Genomic DNA, 17,124 nt, shown 5'->3' on the forward strand with positions numbered 1-17,124 from the left:
ATTTGCAGAATTTCTAATACATATGAATTTTATATTTTGCTCTGAGAAGTGTCAAGCAGGTGTAATTATAATGGAGATGTAATAGGTATATGTATTTATTACTAAATTTTAGAAAAATGAATCATTACTTTTCTTCCGTAGTTTCATAAGTTAATGAAAATCTATTGCTTTGGGGTTATACAAATTTAACAATATCACTTCACTGAGACATTGTTATATTTATGCATCTACATTGTTTTCTGCAGGTCTATATAAAGTTAAGGGCGTTTTTACTATTGTCACTTAAAATGATGGTACTATAGGCTTAAATTTTTGCTTTAGCTTTTTGTATTAGTTACAGTACCTTGAATTTTCTGTTTCTATGTTGCATGTTTAACTGTATCTGAGATGTAAATAACTTGTATCGTTCCATACTTTTTAAGTTATATCTCCTCTCAAGTTCCCAATCTTTGCTCCTTGGGCATATGAGACATATCTGATGGTGTTCTTTCATGTTAAAGGGAACAAATTTTATCTGTTAGTGTTTCTTTTTTTTTTTTCTTTTTTTTTTTTTCCCTACCTTGTTTTTTCCAGCCCTCATTCGCTGGGACCTCACAGTAAAACTACAAAGGAACGAGTTGTGTCCCCCTCCTATATCATGTATGTAGTGCTGCACCAAGTGTGTACCTACATGAAGATGTCTTGTATACATAGCTTAGACTTCAGCCGTACAAATTAGAGCGTGAAAAAAAATCTTTATTTGAAGAGTTAATTTGCAAAGTCTTTGCCACATGTTTAAATGGCTGTTAGGTAAATAACTAAGGGGTTTATTAAAGTTGGTTAACAAAGATATATCACTTAAAAATGTGGAAAACTTTTTTTGCCTTTATAGTTCAAAGAGAAATCTGTATTTATGATGAGTAAGACTGCACTGCCTAAGGGGATAAAGCACAATGGGGCTTGGAAATCAAGTATGAGACCTCTAGTATATCACAAAAAAATGATGTTAGCTAAAGTTCACGAATGTTTTAGGCACAGGCTCATCTCCCAGTAGCTTAACTGGAGCCAGATGAGGAGATATACTTCTAACCGATGCTTATCTTAAAAGGAGCAAGTGGGAAAAATTGACAAACTGGAAATATACATGTATGTATATTTTAAAAAATTCATATTGGCTGCCTGTTTCTTAGTGTAATTTTTCCACTTAATGTTAGAGAAAGATGTATCTGACCTTTATTTTATACTGCAGTTTTTCAACCCAGCAAACGAATTTGTGGTCTCAAACATTAGAAATTTCATTAAAAGCTTTGATACACTTACAGTTCTTGCCTAAAGACTTTTGCACTACAAGAGACATTTGATAAGTGGTCATAGATAAAGGAAAAGAAGGAGCTTCATTTCAAGAAAATCAGTTTCATGAGAGTAAGAAAATGATCAAGTCAAGCTCTGAGAACTGTAATGATGTTCAAAGCTATTCCGTTCTCATTATATTTACCATTAGGATAATGAAAAGAAGTGTTATCTAAAGGGTTAATTCAACAGATCAGAAAGGTTTAGGTCTTCTTACTGAAGGCAATCAGACTCCCTCTCTGAAAACAAAGTGAATATGTCTCGGTTATTTAGAGAGTTAATGCAATGTGGACCAGGAGAACCAAATATTATTGTCCCTCCCCCTCAAAGACTTTTGCCAGGTTTTGTCTGTGGCTTTCATTCTGCTGTCTCGTGGAGGCTGGTACGAAAGGAGGAGTCTTATTGCCGTTTTAATTTTATAATTATTCTCCCCTGTACAGTGAGAGTATTTTACTGAATATTAAATGAGAAGCAGCCCTTTACTAAAACAGTATCAAGTTGATGACGTGTGTTCAGTGGTGATTATTTAAAGCCATTGCTGAGAATCCATTTCAGAGGGATATTCCATTTGGGGGAGGGGGGAAGATTCCAGAGCTGTTTTCAATTTTCACCTTAAAATCAGCTGCAACTTGTCACTCTGAAAGCTATTTGTGACTTTACTTTCATGGGTATGTGTCACACCAGGCTGTGAATACATATAAGTAGAAGATGCCAAATTAACGTAGTGCAAAAATCTTTTTTATCTTTAAGTTTTGTTGTTTTTTTCTTTCCTTTTTAAAATGTGCATTAGGAGACTAACTTGTTTTTTTTTTTTTAATAATGTGTAACAAAACCCAAAACTCTGCAGTGTTAACTTAGCTTTTAGAAAAGAAAAATCCAACCACTTGCTGACAAGCCTTCTTTAAGAGGAAAAATGGGGCTAAGTGGAGGCTGTCAATAATTGGGATTACAATAAATCATTTATGATAAAGTCATAAAACTGCTCTTGGGAGCGAGAGAGCTTGAGGAAATTGTAGGTTGCCTAGACATAGGACTTTTTAAAGAAAACAAAGATGCTTTGGTTTGGAAAAAGGTATCTGATTATCCTAAATGTAGCTGGAACCATTTCTCCACAGCCCATGTCGTTTTTACTTTTGTAAATGTTGCATGACAATCCTAGGCTCCTATGATAAGATAAATATCTTTCAAAAAAAGAAAACAGTGAGAAACTGTAACCTCAGCGGAGTATTTGGACAAGGAAGGTAGCAGCAGCTGATCTATTAGCTCTGCATGACTGGAATCTTGTGGCACCAGTCCATAGTTTAAACAATCCTTGTTTTTGTGTTTCTTCTGGACATTGGCAGGCATTCTGCTGGTGATACACTTCACCAGAGCTCGGCACTGCGCCGTCTAAGCAATCAGAGCTGCTCTGAACGCTGTATGTTACTGTAAATGCCCTCTCCATCCCTTGGGGCTGAGATCAGTTTTCATGAGAGGAAGGTGTGTTTGGATGTTCCCCAATTCATAATTCATTTTGCATGCATGCCTTGGGGAGCTTACTGCTCTTTGCTTGACATACTACCTTTTGTGATCTCCCTCTCTCATCTCTGCCCCCTCCCCAAAGCACTAAATCATCTTTTACCTCTCCAAATCACACTAATGTTTTCCAGTGCCGGAAAGAAATAACTATTTGGAATTTTCTTTTTCCTCCCAAGTCTATTGTGTGAAAGGAATCGAAGAAACTATGAGTTTCCAGAATTCTACTTTTGGTTTGTTGTTAAAAATCTTCCTCCCAGTAATGTCAAATTCACAATATTGCAGAAGTGACCAAAATTTTATGACTAAAACTTGCCTTGTAAAAGGGAATTTTTGTAATTATTTACATGGGAAGCTTTTGAGGAGGAAAAAAAAATACTGTTAATGAGAATTAGAACTTTTTGTAGCTTATGATAAATGCAAGCCCCTTTTCCTGCAATTGTTCCTGACAAATTGCCTCTGAAGGTTATGTTATGTTGGTGGTCGTATTTTGCTATGCTTGCTTTGCTGATCTGTAATATTCTTGTCGCTAAGGTTTGCTCTATTTTTAGAAAACATTTCAGGTGCAGACTTTCAAACTACACAGCATTAAACTGTGGTTTGGCCAATTTCCTATTGCTTTCTTGCTTCTCTTTTATAGTGTGTATTGGAACTTGATTATTGGATACTTGAATAGCTTTTATAAAGCTTCTAAGGATTTTATTTTCTTGTCTTCTGACTTTATAGTCTTTGTTTAATTTAGCTGGGCTATTTTTTGCTTTCTTGTTCAAAGGTGCAGTTCTGTCTAATTTTGTCATGGCTAGCTAGTGGTTATAGCCACATTTAGCTACCTCTTGAAATAATTTTTCCGTCTTTAGTGGAAGTATGTGGAAAATGACCTTAATTTGTCAGAATTAGAAAACTTGAAACCTTCAGATACAGGGGAAGGAAGTTTGCAGCTATGAGATCCGTTCTGCATTATATTAGATGGGATGTGTTTGCCAATCTTGCAGTAGTAACCAGTGGGGAGCGAACAGGGTTTGACTACGGCTGCATTACAGCTTATGTGATGTTATGTTTCTCTGTGGGACTTAAGTCCTAAGGGATGGTCATTCCTAGAGGTGATATAAATGATCTAAATGTTGTGACATTGGATGAGTTTACTTGTAGGTAGTTTGTCTTCTGAGCTCCATACAAATGTATAGTCTACTCAAGCAGATCTGGTTGTGGAATAGTTTAATAAAAATATAGATTTGAATCTTAATGTGTAAGCTGACGAATTTAATTTGGTAAATGTAAACAGGGTAAGTTGTCTAGTGGGGTACTTCAGAGTTTAACGGTAATGTCATTTATTATTTTCATTAAATATTTGAGAGAAAGTAAATAAGCCATTGATGATATCCACAGGTAGTAGTAAACTAGAATTGTGTGGGAACAGTGAAGACAACTATTATGGAAGAGAATCAAGTGCTGGAAACATGGTGGCATTATGTCTTTAGCTATTTTATAATGGGAAAAAAACGTCAAATGGGAAGCCTGGATCTAGCAACTCTCTGAGAAATTTAAGTGTGATAAACAGCACAGTGGTCTGTAATGTCATAGGCCGTTAAGAAGTATACTGATATATTTGGTCATCTACAACAAGGTACTGAGTTCACATAACACAAGGGTGCCATTTTTGATGAGATCATGGCTGAGTTTTTTTTTTTTTTTTTTTTTTTTTTTCCCACATTAAGAGCTGTCAGTGAGTAAGGCTGAACAACAAGTGATTACTCTGTGCTGTGTAGAGACATTGTGTAATCCTCACTACATCCCTGTATGCTTTCAACTGTAAGAGTTGTTAAGAGGTGCTTATGCTAGATGCTTCCCTATAGATGAACAGAAAAATTGAATGTTTGTAGCAGGTGTCTAATTTGCAACTATCTATATAACAAACTGTCTAGAAAAATGCCTTTGTTCTAAATCTATTGTACAGAAAAAAACATTTTAAGAGGCACACTTATTTGCATGGCTGATCACAGTAAATTAAAATATATAGGCACTGTTTCTATCACTATGGTTCTCAGTACTGGTTCTCACGCTTGCATTAGAGTTCCAGCTTTTTTCTTTTGTGTATATTTTATCCGGCCCATGTTACTTTTGACACCAGCTGTGGGTAAGGAGGGGCTTGTCTGTCCTACAGCAGGCTGTTTTTGGAATTTACTATATCTGTCATGTTTCTTTCTCTGCCATTGCCTCTTTCCCAGGCTGAAGCTTACTTGGTCATTTCTTATACGGAAGCTGTTCCAGACCTTTGATTATACTTGCAACCCTTCCTTGAACAGCTTCTAGTTCTGCTATCTCCTTCCTGAGATGGGGAGGACCAAAACTGCACATAGTGTTCAAGATGTAGGCACATCATGGTACTTACACAGCAGGTATTCTCCAAATGCATATCAATTCACCCAAAATCAGGAAAAGCAGATCCATATGGTTTCCCCTCAGTGGCATTGCCTATCCTATATATTTTGGGTAGGTATTTAAGTCTTATGTTAAACTATTGATTTACTCAGAAATAGAAAGCATGACAGAAATGTATGCAATATGGCTGAGATAACAATACTATCAGAAATTTTGCATTTCTTGTAAACTGGCTGATGCTGTCATTTGTGAAACCCTTGATACAAGAAAATCCCTCACAGGTGCTGAACAAGTGTAATTAGTTCTCATGGCATCCCTCTCGTTACTCCCAGACTATGGGAGAAAGTGGAGGGGGAATAAGGAAGGTGACTGACATAAACGTGCCCATCAGGTGCACGGTCCTTTGGCAGTGGTTGACCTGTTAGACCCACCCTGAGCCATCAGGCAATTGGAAAGCTTTTCAAGGATCAAACCCAGTATTTCATAGTTAGCTGTTATTACTGCTTTAATAACTTCCTAATGCTGTAACTTCTATTCTTCATCAATCATAACCTTGGCAAAGGTTAAAAATGATTTGTTTTCCTGACTTTTTATCATTTTAACACAGTAGCTTTAAATCTCATTGACATAAATTTAAAAGCAATTATTCCATATTGGTTATTGTGAAAAAAAAAATGTGAGGCTCCAGACAAAGGGACTGTGAAATGTATTTTATATTTTTCTTGAGTTTGCCACTTCTGTCAGAAGAACCTGTGAGTGTCCTGAACCTGCCATATTCTGATTAACTGATTTTGCATGTGTGTATTATTTCCTGTGTAATGTTATTGGAAAAATACTTTTTTTAAAAAGTGCATAAGTCTATTTTAACATATTTTTTTCTAATGAAAAATATGAAATACCCTGGTGAGTAGGAGGGGAATTCATCATGGAGTAGAGATCAAACCTAGAAAATTCTAGCAAGCGTGACATCATGTAGTTTGGACTCAGTTCCCCTCACACCTTTCTTCTCTTTGTATGAACACTAATATATCTTTCCAGCTACACCAATTAATCTAATAATAAATGTTAGCTCTCCCCACCAGCTTTGCAACTCCGGTATTTTCAAAACCCTGTCCTCTGCACACATTCTCCTGTTTTCTGGATGAATGATTGTGCTGTTTCCTGAATGAGCAGTATGAAATTTCAGTGCTTTATATTAGATGTGTAAGCATAAAGTTGGACTCAATTTCCAAGAGTTAAAGTAGTTAATATGACACAAACTGTGCAATTTTTTTCATAAATAGTCAACTTGGTTGGCAGGTCAAACCAGCACAAGAGATAATGGCATAGCATGTTCACAGGCTGATCATAAAAAGACTGCAACTGAGTTCTCTGCAGAGTTTTAGTCTGCAGTTGGTCTAGGAGTGGCGACATATAGATGCAAGAAGTACAATAGAGTTCTCAGTACAATCTTATAATTTATAAAAATGTATAGACAGGAGCAAAGATAAAGCAGCTACAGCCATAAAATTAGATTGAAGATAGAGATACCTCCTTTGCCTCAAAAATCCTTGAACTGCAGATTGCTGGAAGCTAGGAGAATATACTGGGGAATTATCACTGTGTTCTTTCTTCTCCAGGTATGCTTCATAGTCTCTCCATCTGTGCTTCCCTCTTACCTTCTCTCTAGTCCAGTTTCACATCATTTTTTTCCCTTTATAGTCCCTTTCACCTATTATTTTGTATATTTTGTCTCCTTCTAAATATTTATTGATCCATTCTCTTCCCCTTCCTCTTCCTACAATGAAAAGCCGTGTCAATTTATTTACTTCCATCACCATATTAATTCTTTTGATCTCTTACAATGTATCTCTTTCCCCTTTACCATGTGTATTCTAGTTCTGATTTTCAAAGTGATCTGTGGGCTATCCTACAATATGTTCTCTAAGACATCTTTTCTAGTGTTTGTCATTAAATTTTAATTAAAAAGCAAATGCTGGTTTTAAAAAAAAAATCTGAAAGTTGAGATTGGTTAATGGTTCAAAAATTTGAGAACTGCTGAATTGTATCATAAGCAATGTGGGTCGGAAATTGTTGACTACTCTAAACATAACATACAACTCATTGTGACCCTGCTGTTCCTTGCTTCTTACATGTTAGTGTAATGAACATGATTAATAAGACATTCCCATGAATGACCGCTTGATAGCTCAAGGGCTGTATGAAATGTGGGGTGCCCTATTATTCCCCTTTGGGAACACCATGCAGGGTAAATGTGAGGGACACACGGCATTGATCCCTCAGTAGTCTCCTAATTTTCTTTACACTCCTTTTCTCTCTGTGAGTCATGCTCATCTCCCTGTGACTTGAGAGTTCATCTTGGGATCTCATGCCATCTTTCTGCCTTTATGAGAAGGTGTGTATGATGATCCACCCTAATGGTTTCTGTTGCTGGCTGTGGCAGCATGTTTTATGATGGGTGTGGTACATTCCCATTTTCTCTGTTGTGCATGTACAGTATTCACCTTGCAGCCCCACCCGCGGCCACTCCCACCCTCCCACCGGGAATCGCCCACAGTAAGCTCTGTAATTACCTTTATTTGATCTGAGGAATGAATTTGGGAATCTTATTTGCACAGTTGTAAGCTAAGTATGTTAAAAAAAAAAAAGTTTGAATGACTGATTCACTGAGCAGTGATGTGTTAAGTAGGAAAGCAGCAGAAAATGGAGATAGCTAAGTTCAGGGGCTGTTAAACGTGAAGTATTTTTGCAGTTTGTGCTCTGGAAAAGCCTGGTTCCAATACCTGTATACAAAGATTAATTTCAGCTGTTACCACCAGTTTTGAGTTCTTAATGTTGATAGGCAAAGCTGATGCAGTTTTTATGGAAACAGCTATGTTAGTTTTAAACTGAGATAAAATGAACCAGTGCAAACTACAGCTTGTATTCGTTTTTAAATGTGTAGTCTGGGCTATGCAGTCTAGTTTACACTCTCTCAAACTCTCAATGCAGGAAAGAAATTTTATATGGACAGGAGTAATGCAGCACTAGTTCAAGCATTTAGTTTCTGGGGAAACTTTTGAAAAGAAAAAAAAAATCCAAGACTGAAGTTCCTATTTTGGCTTCTTGAGATCAAAGATCTTTGAGCATCTACCAAGCAACTAGTAACTAATCCAGCAAGCTCATAGAAGCACAGCTGATTTGGAGTGATGTATTCTGCTGACACCTATTCCTAGGCATGCATGAAAAATGTTTTGTATAAAGTAGTAAAGATGGGGGAACAGATATTGGAGAATAGTATTTATTTCTTTGAAAGGAACCCCTCTCTCCTGTCATAGCAATACCCTCCCTGTCCACAAAGCTTAAACTTTGTTTTTAATGTATACAGTAGTCAATGCCATCTAGCAAGTTCAAGTACATCGGATGGGTATGTTGGTCCTTTCTCTGGAAAGGAAGCATTGTAGAAATAAGATCTACCAATACATTTCTATTACCATTTTTGCCAGTAGAGACAGAGTTTAAATGTTAGAAGCAGTCAGTGGTGCTTTCATTACAGTATTGAGAATAAAAAAGAGTGGAAAAAGCTGCACTCCCTCTTCCCTCAATATAGCAAAAAAAAAAAAAAAAAAATTTAAACTGATGCCTTTGATAGAGACAAGAAATATGTATTTGCAGTCTCTCACATACCCCTCCTTCTAAAGGACAGTAATTGTGGGCACGTGGATAAATATGGCATATCCTCTAATTGTCAATATCAGTTTTGTTTAAAGGAAGTCATGCCTGAAAAGCACGCTTTTAAGAAGTCAAAGAAACTGGATAAGGGAGATTGGGCTGATAGTTTGCTTAGGTCACCAGAAAATGTTTTTGACCAGAAGCTTCAAAGGGTTTTAAGGGAACTAAATATCCACTGAAGTCCTGAATATTTACCAGCAGGTACAGTCTTTGCATGGATAAATAACTGGTTAAAAGATGGAAAACAGAAGGCAAATTTGAGTGATCTGCTTACATAGGGAAGGAAGTCACTGACAGTGGTTGATCTTTAGGGATCTGTGCTGAAGTTGTGTTGTTTAATGTATTCACAAACAACCTCTAAAAAGAAATGAGCAGCACCATGACAGAAGTTGCTAATGAAAGATGAATTTCGTAAGGTTTTTCTACTCTTTCTCTTGCTTAATATTCAATGATGGAATATTTCACATTATCTATAAACCTAAAGAAATGCACGAAAACATTATTTTCAAGACCAATTCTAACTTTATGATTTAAAAGAAGGGACATTTAGCTGATCATTAAAACTTGGGAATGAGATGTGTAATGATAGTTCCATGAAAACATCAACTTATTGCAAGTAACAGTCACAAAAGCAAGTCAAGTGCTCAGAATTACTAGGGGAAAACAGAATAAACAGAAATATTTGCCACAATATAAACCCATGGCACACTGCCATCTTGAACTCTATGTGCGGGTCTGGTCATCCTCATATCAAAAAGCAGATAGTTGAACTGGAAAGGTTGAGGAAAGGGCTGCAAGTCTGATCAAGGGGCTGGAATAGCTTCCTTATGAGGGAATGGCTTAAGTAGGCTTTAGACTGGAAGAAGGATGACTAGTGATGGTGGAAAAAATGAGATCTATTAAATCACGGATGGCATGGAGAGGGTGAATAGGAATTGAACGCAGTCTTCTTTCAGTTCAACAGTTGCAGCCTGTCAAATGAGCATAGTAGAGAGGAAGTTCAAAACTAGTTAGTTTTTCCACGAAGTGTGTAGATAAACTGTTGTCACCACAGGTGTATATGGATTCAAGAGATGGCTGGACAAGTCCATGGAAAAGAAACCCATTGTGGATTATGAAATATGTGGATACCAGCTCTGACCTAGGAGGTCTGTGAAGTGCAAACTGTGCGCTCTGTTTCTCTGTTCCCAGGCAGCTAGTTTTGTCCACCGCTGGAAACAGGATACTGGGCAAGAAGCAAACAATGTAGTTTAATATCTTCTGCAAAGTTTGGAAAAGAAGATGAGAATAAGTTTTAGGCTGAAGAAATAAGAAGCCATGTGCCTGATAGTTCCCCTCCCCTTCCCCCTAACGTTAAAGTGTTTGTCCATTAACTCCCTACCTTCAAGTTAAAACTGAATTCTGTAATTTAAGGTATCCCCTTTAGAGTTTCCAAAGGACAGACAGATAAACAGAAGAATAAGTGAGGGGCAGTTTGAAAATTAAAGAGCCATAGAGAAAATATGGTCTGATATTTGTTTCACAAAATAAGTAAGGTACAAATATGCTAACCATTTTGGAGGGAATATCTGATGAGAACAACATGAGATACAAGTGTTTTGAAAGTAGAAAGACTAAAAGAAGGGAAGGGAGTGACAAAAGAAAATGCAAGCCTAATAAGGTGAATAAAACAAGAAATTGTACATGGCATTATGTTAAATTTACTGGAAAGGATTTTTTTTTTTTTTTTTAAGAAGTCTTGCAAAATCTCATGTCTTCTGTTAATACAAGTACAAGGAAGTTCATGGGATGAGGTGGTTTTGAAAATGAGGAGAAATTATGAGAGAACAGACATAGTTAAAAATGTCCCCATTTACAGTTGGGAGATATGATACCAGCCTTAAGGGTTTCTAAAAACATGTAAATGTGGTTTATCCTGATAGACTAAATTGTACCAAAGTTCATTCACCCAATTAACCTCCTTTCTGCTTCACTACAAAGCGACCAATAATTGTTCTTTCCCTTTACTCTCACCACTCAATCCTCTGCTACACCCACCTGTTTTCCCAATCCCTAATTTATTCCTAGTGTCTATTTCTGTTTCATACACACTGCTTCCTTATTGTTAAAAACAAAAGTAGCAAACCCAGCATTTCAATTTTAAGTTAATATTTGTTAATTCTTTGTCTTATGGTATTTAAAGTTTTCAGCAAAATTCTTCAGGCTTTGTTAAAACTGTAATTTGTTCATCTAGGATGAACTTTCAGCCTAGTCCATCTCACTTCTGAAAGGCAGAATGCTATTATTATTATTATTATTATTTTGCTTGGCCTTTATCTGACTAAACAGAACAGCAGTACTAAGCAACTAATGGTCCCTATACTGAACAAAAAACACCGAGAATGAAATGCATACCCCTCCATAATATACATTCTTCGGGGCTTAATTCTCAAAATATTCTATCAATAATGTTTCTAAGAAATGGAGTCCATTATAGTAGCCTTTTCCACACTTAAATATTTCAACTTTCTGATATCTAAATATCTAAATCTTTTAGAATATCTAAAACAATAGAGGAGCTCCTTTAGGAGTTCTGTGTTTATTCAAAATGGCATATCTACTTTCCATTGTTTCCTGTAAATTCCAAATTCAATCAGTTTGAGTTCTGTCCATCTGCTGAGTTGTTCTCTTAAGGCTAAACATGTCTACTGTATCAATAACTGAGATAAAAAAATTTTTTTTGTCCCAAATTATGGTTAATTAAAATGTCTTATAGAGTAGTTTTTTAAAAATAAATAAATAAAAATGAAAAGAAATGAAAACTGGAAAGTTTGAAGTTCTTTTTTTTTTTTTTTTTTTTTTTTTTTTTTTTTTTTTTTTTAAGACAAACTCTATGTATATATACTGCACAATGAGTATTCTTCCCCACCTCTCACTTGCAGGTCCAAGGGACTTTAAAAAATAGTTTTCTCTCACCACAAAGCGTATGGTTATAACACCCCTTGAAATAAAAAAGTATTTACACAGAAACTGCAAGCACCAAAAAGCTATATGTACCGAAGCAATTTTGAAAAAAAATGTAGGATATTAAGATGTCTCTGAATAAACTATGTCTGTTTCATTGACTAAGCATCATTTAGGTAAGTATATTGAATTATATGCACACTCAGTGCTGTTATAAAAATATCAAAAAGGATGGCAATCAGAAACAAGAAAGGCTAAAATTAAAATGGCATCTTCCAGAAAATAGCATAGTCTAAAGTCTGAATTTCTCTGCCGGGCTTGATGCTGTCCAATAAATAGTCCTCAGTTCAGTAGAGCGCTTGCGCTTTTATTTCAGTGAGAGTGTGTTCTGTTTTAAAGTTATATGCGTTTCTAAAAGTTACTGGGGTTCGAGACTGAATGCTATATGCTCCTTGCAAGGTCAAGTCTTGCGTTTTTCCCAAAGCTCCTGCTGTATTTGACGTGCCTGTATCACTATGCGGCTTATGAAGCATAAAGATTCTTCCTGAAGGTCACGTTTCCCCTTTAATACAGATTTTGTCTGTTCTCTCCTTACTATGAAAAAGTAACTCCTGTACTGAAATGGAATCTCGTGTTTTTGCCAACAGCTAGAGATGAAGAGATTGAAACTATGTTTGTTTATTCTGTTAAATTTCCATGATACATAAGACATACTTAACTAATCTAAAAGGATTCCACATTAGAGAAAGACGTAGAACTAAATATATTATAAAAATATTATGCTTTCTTCTCCATAAAAAATGCAAATTAAACTTTTTATAGTTGTTTGTTTCCGATGCCTAAAGCATAGCTGATAAAGAATATTTATTTAGAGAATAGAAGTACAGTTTTATATTATTGCTACCTCTGTCCTCAGAATAGCAATTTCAGGAGGAAAATAAAAAAAAATAAAATTAAATAGCAAAGGGTTTTATCTTAGACTTTTCTGTTTATATTCACTTATAAATACTCTCTGATTTAATGTCTTCCAGTTGAACTCAGAATTTTATGTTATAGTATTTATAGGAGTATTTTATAGTTACGAGGTGTAGAATCTGTTTTATAGTCAGGGTAAAGCTTTGTGTTCGGGATTAAAATTTTATTTCCGGCTGCGTGAAATGAATGTGGATACGAAAAGCTCTTGTCAGCTTCAGCTGTGTTTTGCTGGTGAAGGGGCCTGTCACGTACTGAAAGCAACATCATACTTTGCTTTCCTTGTCAACTTATTCTGTAGTGACAGTAGTTTCCTATGGCACATCTCACGCTATGGTCAAAGACCAAATTTCTTCATGACTACGAATCTCTGGAGCAGAGATATAAAATTTCAGAACTGTTGTTCCTAATGAGTAACAAGATTTATTTAGCAGAAATACCATTGGGGAGGTTATAGTGGAGAGAAGAATATTAGTGTTAAGAAAAAAAAGAGAGAGAGAGAACATACATCATTTCTTTTGCCAGGGGAGTCAAGAGTCTACATATGTTACAAAAATTGTATATTTGTTTGAACATTAAATGTCACTAATGAACTCATTGTTCCTCTTACAGAAATCATATCTGGCTTGCCAAAGGAATTCCTCATATGGTTTCTCTTTGTTTTTCCATAAAGTATTCCTTTCTTTCTCTTCTCTCAAGCAAAATACTGTGAATTATTACAGCCCTTATTAGGATTCTTGGTATAGCATACTTTTGAGAAATTCTGTGCTGCTGAAATCGTGAGTATATGAGAATCTCAATTTTTGTTTTGTAAATAACTCTTGTTTTTGCATTGGCCATTGTAAAATAAAGCTGGAAACTTGATTTTTATAGCCTCTAAAAGGAGAAACAAGTATGATAGATCTAGGATACGCTTATTTTTCAGAATCCCATGAACAGAAAGGTTTCATTACACAATAGTGTTAATTTCAAGGAGTTCACTCAAGGTGCAGTCTACCCTTGTTTCAGTATATGCTTATTTTCAGTTTCCACATTTTCATTCTTTGTAAAATACTTCTTTATTATTCTTCTCAAACATTTTCGCTTAGTACTGTCTTTATATATGGGGAAAATCTTGTATCCGCATATATCTGATCTTTTCCTATTTTTGTTCCAGTATCTTTTTAAAAATCATTTTTTTTGGGGGGGGTATAAACTTTCCACCATAAGAAACACCATCACTTTGAGCCATGTTTTGTCCCCTTTGCTGTCCTTTTGAGCCATTCTGACTGCATGTATGCCTAGAAAAGTCTGGCTTATTTTCCCTGTTGAAGACGGTCTCCTGCTGTATTGGTATTTTCATATGGTCAGAGAGGAAAAAAGAGCAGCTGTGACTGAATGATGCTGTTCCCCATATGTCTTTTCCTGTTTAGTTTGTCTGCTGAAAATCATTGGTAGTGAATGCATATTCAGTTAGGCTACAGAGTGTTCTAGCCTAGGATGGACAGAAATTTAGGAAGTCATTGCAAGATTTCTAGTGACTTATAGCCATTGCAGGAAAATTTTGTGAGAATTTTCCTCTGGAGGGCATCTATTTTAAGCTATCTACTGAAATGATACCTACCTATGGACAGTAAATTCTTAAAGACTTAAGTGGTATTATTGCTCAACACGTCAAAAAATTAGACGTGGATTGTCTAAAGCAGGATGCCTTACATTAATGGCTAATCTTGAAAATGTTGGTCTTAGCATGTAATTTTGCAGTGCTTTGGAAGGTTTTTTGTAATGGCTTTAGGCAATAGTATTTCTTGCATGCTATCAAAGCAAAATTTAGATACTGCAGTTAGCTGACTCCAAACCATATGGTAGATCAGGTACTCGCTACACACTATGCATTTCAAAAAAAAAAAAAAAAATCTACTTCTGAGTGGAAAAGTAGGACATATATTAATTAGTGACCTGAGAGCACAATGGAAATCTAGTGGGGCAATGCCAAGTCAGAGTGTGAGAAATCCTGGAATATTAATGATGTTTGCCTCTGATCTCACACTGAAGAATACATCTGTTCTCTCCTCCCAAAAGACAAGGCTTAGACTATTTGATGTCTTCAAGTTCAGTGGACCGAATTAATTTTATTCTAGTGAATTTAGAGAATCAGTTGAAGTAACTACGGAGCTGCAGGTTTTTGTTTTAGAGAATTCATGAGTATGAGCGAGGTATCAGAAGACTGAAAGAGGGTAAATGCAGTGCCTGTTTTGAAAATAGAAAGTTTGAGGGAATTACAGTTAGCTGGTTTAACTTTAATTCCCCTAAAATTACAATAATAATAAACTAATGAAAAAAGGCAGAAGAAAAATTGTCTTACTAGCATAGATTCCCTGTATCCTGGCCTTGCAGAAAGAGGAGAGAGAGTACATAGAATATAACTTGACATTAGTAATGCTTTGACACTGTCTGCCATGACATTTTTGTAATTAAATTAAGGAAATGTATTTTAGGTGAAACTCTGGTAAAGATTATGTAAAGCTTGATGGAAAATAGCATTCAGAGCAGTTATTGACTGTTGTCAGAGTCGAAGTGTATCTTGAGTGGCTTTCTGAAAGAATCTGATGCTACCTAGTATTTTCCCGAACAGCTTGGATGATTTGACTAGAGAGGAACACTAGTGAAATTTAGAGAAAGCAGAAAGCTAGAAGAGTTTGCAAATACGTTAGAAGAGAGGATTAATATTCTAAAGGAGGCAGGAAAAAAGCTCTGAAGAAAATAAGATGCAGATCAATAATAACTTAAGCTCAGCAGCTAGGCAGGAATAATAAACCCTGCAGATAGAGAATGAAAACAACTGGCAAAGATTTTGAGGTTTTAATGGTTTACGAGCTGAACCTAAATCAGCCACATCACGCTATAATGAAAAAGGCAGGCAGACTAGCCAGCATAATATGCTTACAGAGATGTATACTGCGAGACTTGTGAAGTTAACTTGTCTTGGTGTTGGTAAAGCATCAACTGAAGATGCATGTCCAGTTTTGGTCACTGTATTTCAAAAGAACGGATGACATTTGATATTCACAGAAGATGGGTGAAGAGGGACAAAAGACTAGAAAACATAGTTCGGGAGGAAAGATTGACAGAATTAAGGTTGTTTAGTCTGGAAGAGAAAAATTATATTGAAGGACATTCCATCTCTTTCTCCCTTCTGTTTTGCTGTTCTTCTCTGGAACTTGGGAGGATAATGCCTAGCTGTTTAATTATTCCAGCTGGGAAAACAGTACATTATTTCCTTCTATGAATTACTTACATTCCTGGGAGAACAGGTTCCTGTCTAATATTTCTGGCATCCTACCATTTGCCCACAGAGGGGAATGTTGCAGGGACCTGTCCTGGCAGGTCTGTTGAACCAGCAGTTACGAGTTTGCAGGGCAGGGATACCTACCCATTCCAGGAGTAAAGTACGGACTAGGTGTGGAAGTTGTAAGCTGACACTAGATGAGCTCCTTTGAGAGGCTCTAACAAACTGGTGAGGCAGCAGTACAGAGGGAAACAAATTGGGTTAAAATGACAGCATGTTGAGCTTCATTATATGACTGATGGAACCTCACCCTAGGATGTTTCATTCATTTCTGAGCACTTCACCAACAGAAAGATAATAATGCTTTGGATTGCAGTAGCCCTGTCTCATCCAAACATCTTCAGATGATTTTACATATGTTAACTAAGCCTCATGAGACACTGAGATTTGTAAGGGCTACGAGGGATCACTTCACTAACCACATGTTCAGCAGCTCCCTTCAATACTAGACTACATTTAACAGGGCACAAGAATGCAGTACTTATTTGAAAATGTTAGGGAATTCAGGTAAACTCCATATATTAACGTTACGCATCATTACTTTTCTTTTTTTGTAACGCAAAAGATAACGTGGTTGTTCTGTGGCCAAGTCCAGAGGTCTTGCATCTTAAATAGAATAAATACGAATATATTCTACCCCATTTGTTCAGAATATTCGGTTCTTTTGATTTGGTTACTATTGATTTAAAGGAAGAATTGTGGCATATAGGCCCCTTGGGAAAAGAGAGTTCTCATGAAGCTAACAGGCACAGTACGCTGGCTTGTAGTGAAAGGTCTGGGCTTTCAGAGCACTGTGGAAGAAACCACTGGTAATGCCATAGATAGGTCCAGAAGACAAGAGAGGAGCAAAAAATGGGCTATGTTGCACAGGACTTAGTTTTTAAAAACTAGGACACTTGCCTATTGAGTGAGGAGTTGTTTAGGGAAGCAGGAGAGCAGCTAGTCAG

This window comes from Rhea pennata, chromosome 20 (assembly GCF_028389875.1).
Source record: "Rhea pennata isolate bPtePen1 chromosome 20, bPtePen1.pri, whole genome shotgun sequence".
Taxonomy (NCBI): Eukaryota; Metazoa; Chordata; class Aves; order Rheiformes; family Rheidae; genus Rhea; species Rhea pennata.